The following is a 9,374-nucleotide window of genomic DNA, read 5'->3' as shown; positions in this document are numbered from 1 at the left end:
TTTTCACATATAGTTCTTCTTGAACCATTCTTTGGCATTATGTGTTTTGAATCTTAATCACTACATATTTATTTATTTGAAACTTTTATCCTATTTGCCTTAAATCATTTTTTGTATATTATTTTACTTCGTTTGTTTTTGCCTATTGGTTGGTATAAAAATAATATACATTGTGAATATGGTCATTACATGCATTAGAAATTATTTATTGACATCTTCATATTGGGGCATTCATTAATATTGTATCTAATTCATGTTTCATTATTCCATGCGCCATTTTACACTCTTGTTTATCTAGTTCAAATCATATCGTGTATTAAGTTCCAACATTTTACTCAATACGATCGTTCGGTTTTTATTCCAAACAAAATAAATACACATCATTTTAAATTGCATATTTGCTATTATTTCATAAAAGGAAAATTCTCAAATAAAAACAATATTCGGTGTTCGAAATTCGGGGAAACGTGCCCTAACTTACTGGGTTTCGATTTTTCTCGTTCATCCTAATTAACCGAATATCCTTTTAAAAGAAGTTAAAATACATTAATTTTAAATAAAAGGCAAGCTCAGTCCCAAAGTTTGAGATGTCGTGTCCTAACTTACTGGACATGATATTTTATTACCTCGAGATGAGAGAGTCCTTAATATCCGTTTTAATTTATTCAATCATTTTTTATAAATTAGCATTAATACAAAGAGGGATCGTATTTTAAATTCTATCAAGTTTTCAAATTTTCGACACTAAGACACTAATTAATCAACTAGGTACCAATTTTGGGCGTATCGAGGGTGCTAACCCTTCCTCATGCGTAACCGACTCCCGAACTCGTTTTTTGATTTTCGTAGACCAAAAATTATTGTTTTAGTAAAGCTTAAATTTTATTAAAATGATTAATTTAAGGTGACCCGATCACACATCATAAAAAAGGATTGGTGGCGACTCCCGTTTTAATTTTCACTTTCAAAACCAAAGTCGATCCCCGTTTAAAAAAAATGGTTACGACAGAGACTAATTCGGAAGCTCTAAGAATTTTTCGTAAATTTACAAAATTTTCCTTATGTACAGTGCCCACACGCTCGTGTGGTCTAGGGACACACATGTGTAATTAGGCTATGTTGCACGCCGGTGTCCATAACTCGTGTAACTCTTTAACTTATAAAACATGAAGAAATTGAAGTCACACGCCCGTGTACTAGGCTGTGTGGTTAATTTTATTTTCACATTTTAGGTGCAATTTTCACACGGCCATGTAACACGCCTATGCTCAAGACCGGGTCACCCACATGGTTGAGACACATGCCCGTGTCTCTGTCCGTGTGCTCAATTCTGAGCATCCTATTTCTCATTTTTTTTAAGGTGCAGGAGACACACGGCCAAAACAAATGCCCATATGTCAGGCCGTGTATCACACACGCTCGTGTGTCTACCCGTGTGGACGAAAATAGGCCATTTTAAGGCTATTTTTCTCACCTTTTACATATTCAACCTGCATACAATACTTTTATATACCAATATACTTTAAATCAACAACCAATTCAAGTCAATAACTCGTATGATAAGCCAAATTTATAACTACACTACCTATTTACATAAACTTACTATGTTATTTCATTCATTAACCACCATTATATACTAATAAATACAAACACATAAACTAACATATATGTATGAAAGTCGTTCATAACCATATTTCAAGTTTACTTTCTTTTTATCGATCCTATACATGCCATATAAACCTTAAGTTGTAATACAAAATCTATCGGTAAAATCTAGATAGTGTGACCTGATGTGATGATCCGATCTTCTGAACTCTTGTTAATCTCCAAAAAATATTTAACACACAAAAGTAATCTTATGAAAGCTTAGTAAGTTCATAGGTTTTAAATTAAACCTTACCGAACATGCTATTATAAATCATAAAACATGCAATTCACTAACACTTCCTGCCAATCACAATTTCAAGTGATGAATTCACATAATTGAGCTCAATATCTATAACCACTTAATTTCTGCCACATTAGTTTATTTATCACTTACAATTTCTCATCAAACTAGTGAACGTCTTACGGAATAATGGGCGTCGAAACCACAAAAAACAATTCCTACAAAAATAACTCTAAATTGTAGTAAAAAGTGGTAGTAGGATCGAGTCCACAGGGATTGGATGTTGTAATCAACTTCTGTGTTTGCTTATGAACAGAATATTCGTCGCATCAAAAGTCGTGGCAAGAGTCGTGCCCACAACTCCAAACGTCCCTGCAACAAAATAAACAAGTAAATCGGGAGAGTTTGAAAATGTTTAAGAAGGTAAAATAATTTAATCAGCTCAAATAAACGATTGAATACTATTGAAAATAAATGTAAGCTGAAATAAATTTAGACTTTTGTAAACAGATAAAATAAGCCTTAGCCTTAGACTCGGTAAATTTCGTATCAAGAATCGATCCTTAAAAATTAATCTTCTCATCCAAACGATAAGCTGGTTATAGTAGTTAAGAACATCCTAACCACTAATTCCTCCTCTAGTAGTTGGTTCCGGTACGATCTGCAAACCAACCCTTACCGATTATCTAACCGAGAAACACGTGTTCCCGATTCAAGATATTGGTAGCCTTGCATTCTGAAGAACCAAACTCGAATCAACGGCCTCAACCGCGTGGGTCGTTTAAACCCAACCACTTCTTCCTTAATTTGTTCTCGGAAATCTAAATTCAGCATGGCCGACTCGAATCTCCAATTGTAAGCAAACACGACTCCAACCCAACGTGCACTTTGAATTGAAATCGAATTTAACTTTAAAGGATGATTGGTCTATCCCGATACCTAGGAAAGAATGAATACCGATTGGACGAATTTTTAACACAAGTTCGTATCTTACGATTCCCAACAGGAAAGAACATCGGCCCAAGGCTAAGATGAAATTTAGTGAAGCATGAAATTATTCATGCTTTGTATGTTTTGAAAGGTAGGTTAAGAATAATGGAAGAAATTGGGGAATGGAAAGGCTTGAAAGGCAATTAGCCCAATTTATAAAAGCAAGCAAAATGCTAATGAAAATAGTAGTAGCTCACTTCAATTCCAAAGAAAAAGAAATAACAATTCTATTCCAAAAATTAATGGATGATTTCCTAATAACATAAAACCTATTTATATATATGGGGTTTACTAAATTTAGCCTAAACTAATTTAATATAAAATAAAAAATAAAATAAGATTTTCCTATTTTTGGCTTTTAGAAAGTCAAAATATTTGATGTGTCCTTGGCTACCTCCATCTTTTTTCTTTGGCCCCATTTTAATGATTGTATTTCAATTTGGCCCCTTTTAGCTTGTTTTTGTCCAATTGCATCCCTGACAAGATTAAATCATAAAAACACTAATTTAGCAGGGATCAATTCATAAATAAACCAAATTAAACACAAGAAACCATGCAAATTAACATGTTTACCAAATCCCCCTACTTAGTTCATGCTTGCCCTCAAGCATGTTGTTCCTTCAAACACTATAAATTATTCGACAATTTATTACAAATTGAGCCTCTTTTACATATCCATAATCAACGCAAACAATATAGACAAAAAAATAAACAAATGCTCACAATGTATCGTTTAATCAATAAGTATCTTAAAATTAGAATATGTAAACTAAATGTTTTCACTAAATTGAATAAAAACTTTGCAAGGCATTATTAATTAAAAAGAATTTTTTTAGACATGTTCAAACCTTTTTACGTGAACTAGGATGACAACCCAAGCACCCTATCCCAGTTACTCAATTCAAACAGTCTTTTTTTTTGAAGGCTCGGTTAGCGGAATGTTTGTAAGTTATCGACTTGTCATTCAAACCTTTTTACGCGAGATAAGATGACAACCCAAGCACCCTATCCCGATTACTTAATTCGGTAACGTTTTCAACACTTTCACTCATAACTTGAGCCTTTATTTATTTATTTATTTATTTATGTACACAAGCAAATTATTTATGTACAAGCAAATTATTTTTCAAACAATCAATTTATATGAAAAGTCTAGTTACATATAGCAACCTTAAAACACAAATGTAGACTAATCTAGATACTCAAGCATGTGTCATATGAGATAAAAAACAGCAGCTCAAATAACAAGTAAAAAGAAAAGTTCAGAATACTCCCCAAGTGTTTTTTAATGATTTTGTCGGTGTTGGGGGTAACGACTCTGCAGGATGTCAAGGATTGTGGAGACTTGATTTTCCATTGTTCTAAGTCGAGCTTCGATCCGGCTTAAACATGCCTTCACAGATAGAGGTTGTTCCTCTTGCTCTCTAGTATTTATATGTGAACGTTAGCGAAAAACCATATTTTCGCGAGTAACCCGTGTACCTAGAGGAATAAAATAACACGAAGTAGGGGTGTCGGCAAGCAATCCCATAGAATCCAAACAATATTTATCTAAGTTGTCCATACCATATGCACATGTTAAGGACGAGAAATCAATTTCAGAGGGAAAAAATCGAGAGGCTAAATTCGTAATATATGACTCAAGTATTAGTGGATGATTACATCGCAAAATGGCATGAAAATTTTGTGCAAACCAATATCCTAAATTAACTTTAAAACCAGAATGCATACATCACAAAAAGAACAGTTCAGTTTTAGTTAGACCAGATGACAAATCATTTCTACCTGAAAAACTAAAGGCTAAAAATCGGTGAATATATCTTAATGTCGGTTCATGCACCAATAAGTATTTTGTGGTCTTCAGATTATAAAGCTGATTAGAATGAGTTAAAGCACAATAATCATCTTGAGCATTAAAGTCACTTGGAATATCTAATAGAGCAGTATGATAGGAATCGGATTGAATATTATCAGGGTCGATGAAACCCATGTGAATGTAAATTTAGAAATCGACATCCGAAAATCCTTACCAAGCAAATGAAAACAGATAATGCTTTGTGTTTTAACAGTCTGTAATGTATTAATATTGAAGCTAAATGTAGTATAGAATTCATAGATCAACTCATAATATGCGTTACAGGAAATATTAGCAAATGAATCCAACCAATAGCATCAAAGTAGTCAATCACAGCATCGCGAATAATTAACATATCAAGAGTAGAGAGATTGATTTGCTTACAGACCGAGAGCGAACGTTGTCGGATGTCATTATATCTTGCGCGATGCTCTGAGGTCAAAAAGTCTAAAAACCCTCATAATAGACCTTCGGTAGGAATAGTGTTTGCACGACCTCGTCTATTGCGTTGGCTATCTCGTGATGGTTGAACGTATTTGTTGGGTGAATCAGGTCGACTCGAGTTTTTAGCAATGTCAATATTACTGTGCGGTGGTGTCAGTGGCTTACGTGTTGGTTGTCGACGGCTTCGAGTAGATCGTGTTTGGCATTGAGTGACATGTTCGTTCATGGTCAAAGGAGCGTCGACATGGTCGTTAGAAGTTCGAGCCTCGTCCGAATTACCTGAATAATATGTCAGTAAAGGCAAAGTAGTTTAAGGGTTAGTAATCGACCTTTCGAGAGTAACGTGGTTGCTGTTTGAACGTTCTATTTTGATCAGGGTTCGACTTCGTTGCCAGGTTCTCATTGGAGGGACTGTTTGTCTAGGAAGAGGTAGAGAAAGGTCTGAGTCATTGTCGACAACATCAACGACGGAAGGCGCTAAAAAATGGTGTCGATTTCGATGGAGTGAAACTGAAATAGTATTCGTTGTTTTGTTTTGAGTTCAGACCATGGTTTCTGTGCTAATGTCACGAGTAATCAGTCCTGGTGTTACGACAACGGTAAAGACGATGGTGTTGGCAGCAGTCGGTGGCGACAAACTATGGCGACGCGGTTCAGGTCAAAAAAATTTTATTTTTCAAAGGGTGACAATGGAAGCTTCGAAAATGGCGTCGGTTAAGGTGGTGCAAGGTGGTTTGGGTGTTTAGAGAAAAAAAGAGATGGAGGAGGGAGGAGCGGCGGTACATGAGTGGGGCTCCGATCGGTAATAGCAATGCTACGTGGTGGTGAGGGCGTTGTTCTGTAGCGATGCAGTGGTAGAGAAGGCCAGCGAATGATGGTTGCGGGTAGAGGGGAAAAAAAAGAAAAGAAAATTGAGGTAGGGTCTTTGGGCTCGTCAACGGCGACGGATGGCAGCGAAGGATGAAGTGGTGATAGCGCGACGTGGGGTCGATGATGGAGGGCTGCGACGGCGGTGACTGCGGTTTATGGGAATGGTGTTAGGGTTTTTGTTTTTGATTTGAAGAAGAAAAAGAAGAATGAACAAAAATAGGTTGGGAAATTTTGAGGATTTGGGGGTTCTTTCTCTTTTTACTTTTTTTTTGCACTTGGGCTTGTTTTGGGTTTTGGATTATGGTATTGTGTATTTGATATATTATGTGGTTGGGTTGGTATTTGGGTATAGGGTAGGTGGGTTAAATGAGGTGGTGGATGTTTATTGGACTTGGGTTTTGGGGGTATTTTGGTATTTAGGCAAGTGGGTTTGGGGTAGGTAATTAGTGGATGGGTGTTGGATTTGGGTTTTAGGTGTTTTATGAATGTTAGGGATTTTTGGTTTTTTATATTTTTATATTTTATTTGTAGCATGTCGTACCCACGCCACCATCATTATCCGTCTTTTTGAAAGTTCATAACCTCCATTATGTTCCTGAAAACATCAAATTATCTGGATTAAATAGGAATTTATTTACAACCTAAATTTTCCTTAAACTAAAAATTAAATAAATGAGAATAAATTTGGGTTGCCTTCCAAAAAGTGCTTTTGTTTAACTTCATTAGCTCGGCGACCTAGAAATTTATTCAGCTAGCTCTTCAAGGACTAATTCCTCAACCAAGTGGACTTGAAAAATTTCATAGAAAGGCTTAATCGCTGTCCATTGACCTTGAAAATTTTTCCGGATTCTTCGCTTTTAACCTCTACTGCACTATGTGGAAACACGTGAGTAATAATAAGAGGCCCTAACCACTTAGTCCTAAGCTTACCTACAAAACATCTTAATGTAGGGTCGTAAAGTAATACTTTCTGTCCTACCATAAATTGTTTACGGGTTATCTTTTGGTCATGGTATGCTTTGACCTTATCTTTATAAATTTGGGCACTCTCATACACTTTTTGTCGAATTTCCTTGAGTTCCTGGATATGTAATTTACCATGCTTACCTGCAGCTTCTAATTCCATGTTGCATTGCTTAACCGCCCAAAACGCTTTATGTTCTAGCTCAACAGGGAGATGGCACAGTTTACCGAAAATTAGTCGATAAGGAAACATACCTATGGGTCCTTTATAAGCTGTTCGGTATGCCCATAGTGCATCGTTAAGTTGAAAACTCCAATCTTTTCTATCGGGCTTAATGATCTTCTCCAAAATCAACTTGATTTCTCGATTTGACACCTCCGCTTAACCGTTTGACTGAGGCTGATAAGCCGTAGCAACTCGTTGCACTACCTTGTATTTTTTCAAGAGTGTGTCGATTACCTTGTTACAAAAATACATACCCTGATCACTGATCAAAGCTCGCAGTGTACCAAACCTGAAAAAATATAATTTTTTAGAAAATTGACTACTGTTTTAGCGTCAGCGCGACGAGTGGCTTTTGCTTCCACCCATTTTGACACATAGTCAACAATAAGTAAAATATAAATGTTACCAAATGATGAGACAAAGGGTCCCATAAAATCAATGCCACATATATCAAATATTTCACAGACATGTACAGGGGTTAGAGGCATTTCATTTTTTTGGCTCAAGTTTTCTACCCTTTGACACTTTTCGCATGTTTTACAAAACAAATATGCGTCTCAAAAAATATGTGGCCAATATAGTGCACATTCAAGTACTTTATGGGCGGTTCATTTGGGGCCAAAATGTCTACCACATGCATAAGAATGACAAAAAAATAGAATCAATTTTACCTCAGTCTCTGTGACGCATCGTCGAATTACCTGATCGAAACAATATTTCCAAAGGTAGGGGTCGTCTCAAATATAATATCGCGACTCACGTTTGATCTTATCTTTTTCATATCGCGATAAGTTAGAAGAGACTATACCTGTAGCAAGGTAATTCACCATGTCCACATACCAAGGAAAAATCGTTTGAGTAGCAAGTAAGCTTTCATCTGAAAAATTGTCTTTAAGTGGTATTACATCATTCGAGGGAGGAATTCAGCTCAGATGGTCAGCTACCAAATTTTCATGTCCTTTTTTTATCCTTTATTTTGAGATTAAACTCTTGCAAAAATAGTATCCACCTTATAAGTCTCGGTTTTGCTTCCTTCTTCCCAATCAGATATTTAAGAGTTGCATGATCAGAAAAAACCACAATCTTAGTTCCTAATAAATACGAATGAAATTTTTCTAAGGCAAAGACTATAGTTAGAAACTCTTTTTTAGTGGTCAAATAATTGCTTTGGGCAGCATCCAAAGTTTTAGAAGTATAGGAGATGACGTGTGGTTCTTTCTCGATTCTTTATCCAAGGACTGCTTCTAAGCTATGCTCATTAGCGTTGCACATTATTTCGAAAAGATAATTCTAATTTGGTGGTTGAACGATAGGTGCTGAAACGAGCTTATTTTTTAGCGTGTTAAATGCATCTCTACATGATTGGTCAAACTCGAATTCATTGTCCTTCTGTAAGAGATTGCAAAGCGGTTGTGCAATTTTCGAGAAGTCCTTAATGACCCGCCTATAGAAACCTGTATGACTAAGGAAAGAACGAATCTTACTCATAGTTGTGGGGTATGGTAGTGAGTTTATGATGTCAATTTTTGCTTTATCGAAAAAAATTCCCTCAGCAGAAATGATATGACCTAGAACTAATCTTTTGTCTACCATAAAATGACATTTCTCATAATTTAGAACAAGATTAAATTCTAAGTATCTTTTCAAAATTTTTGCAAGATTTGACAAACATACCTCGAAGGAATCACCATATACAGTAAAGCCGTCCATGAATACCTCAATTATTTTCTCGACATAGTCGAAAAATATACTTACCATGAACCTCTGAAACATAGCCAGTGCGTGACAAAGTTCGAATGGCATTCGTCTGTAAGCGAACGTGCCAAATGGGTACGTAAACATCGTCTTTTCTTGATTCTCCGGTGCCACTGGGATCTGGAAAAACCTTGAGTAACCATCAAGACAACAATAATGAGACTTTCTAGCTAAACGTTCTAACATCTAGTCAATAAAAGGAAGTGAAAAGTGATCTTTCCGAGTTAAGGAATTCAACTTCTTGTAATCGATGCAGACTCTCCACCTGTTTTGTAACGCCCCCGTACCCAAGACCGTCTCGGGAGTCAAGCACGAGATGTTAATGGGCTTAATTCATTAATTAAACAGCTCAAACAATTTATTTTAGAATTTTCAGACAAGCT

This window comes from Gossypium hirsutum, chromosome A05 (assembly GCF_007990345.1).
Source record: "Gossypium hirsutum isolate 1008001.06 chromosome A05, Gossypium_hirsutum_v2.1, whole genome shotgun sequence".
Taxonomy (NCBI): Eukaryota; Viridiplantae; Streptophyta; class Magnoliopsida; order Malvales; family Malvaceae; genus Gossypium; species Gossypium hirsutum.
This window is presented reverse-complemented; position numbering follows the sequence as displayed.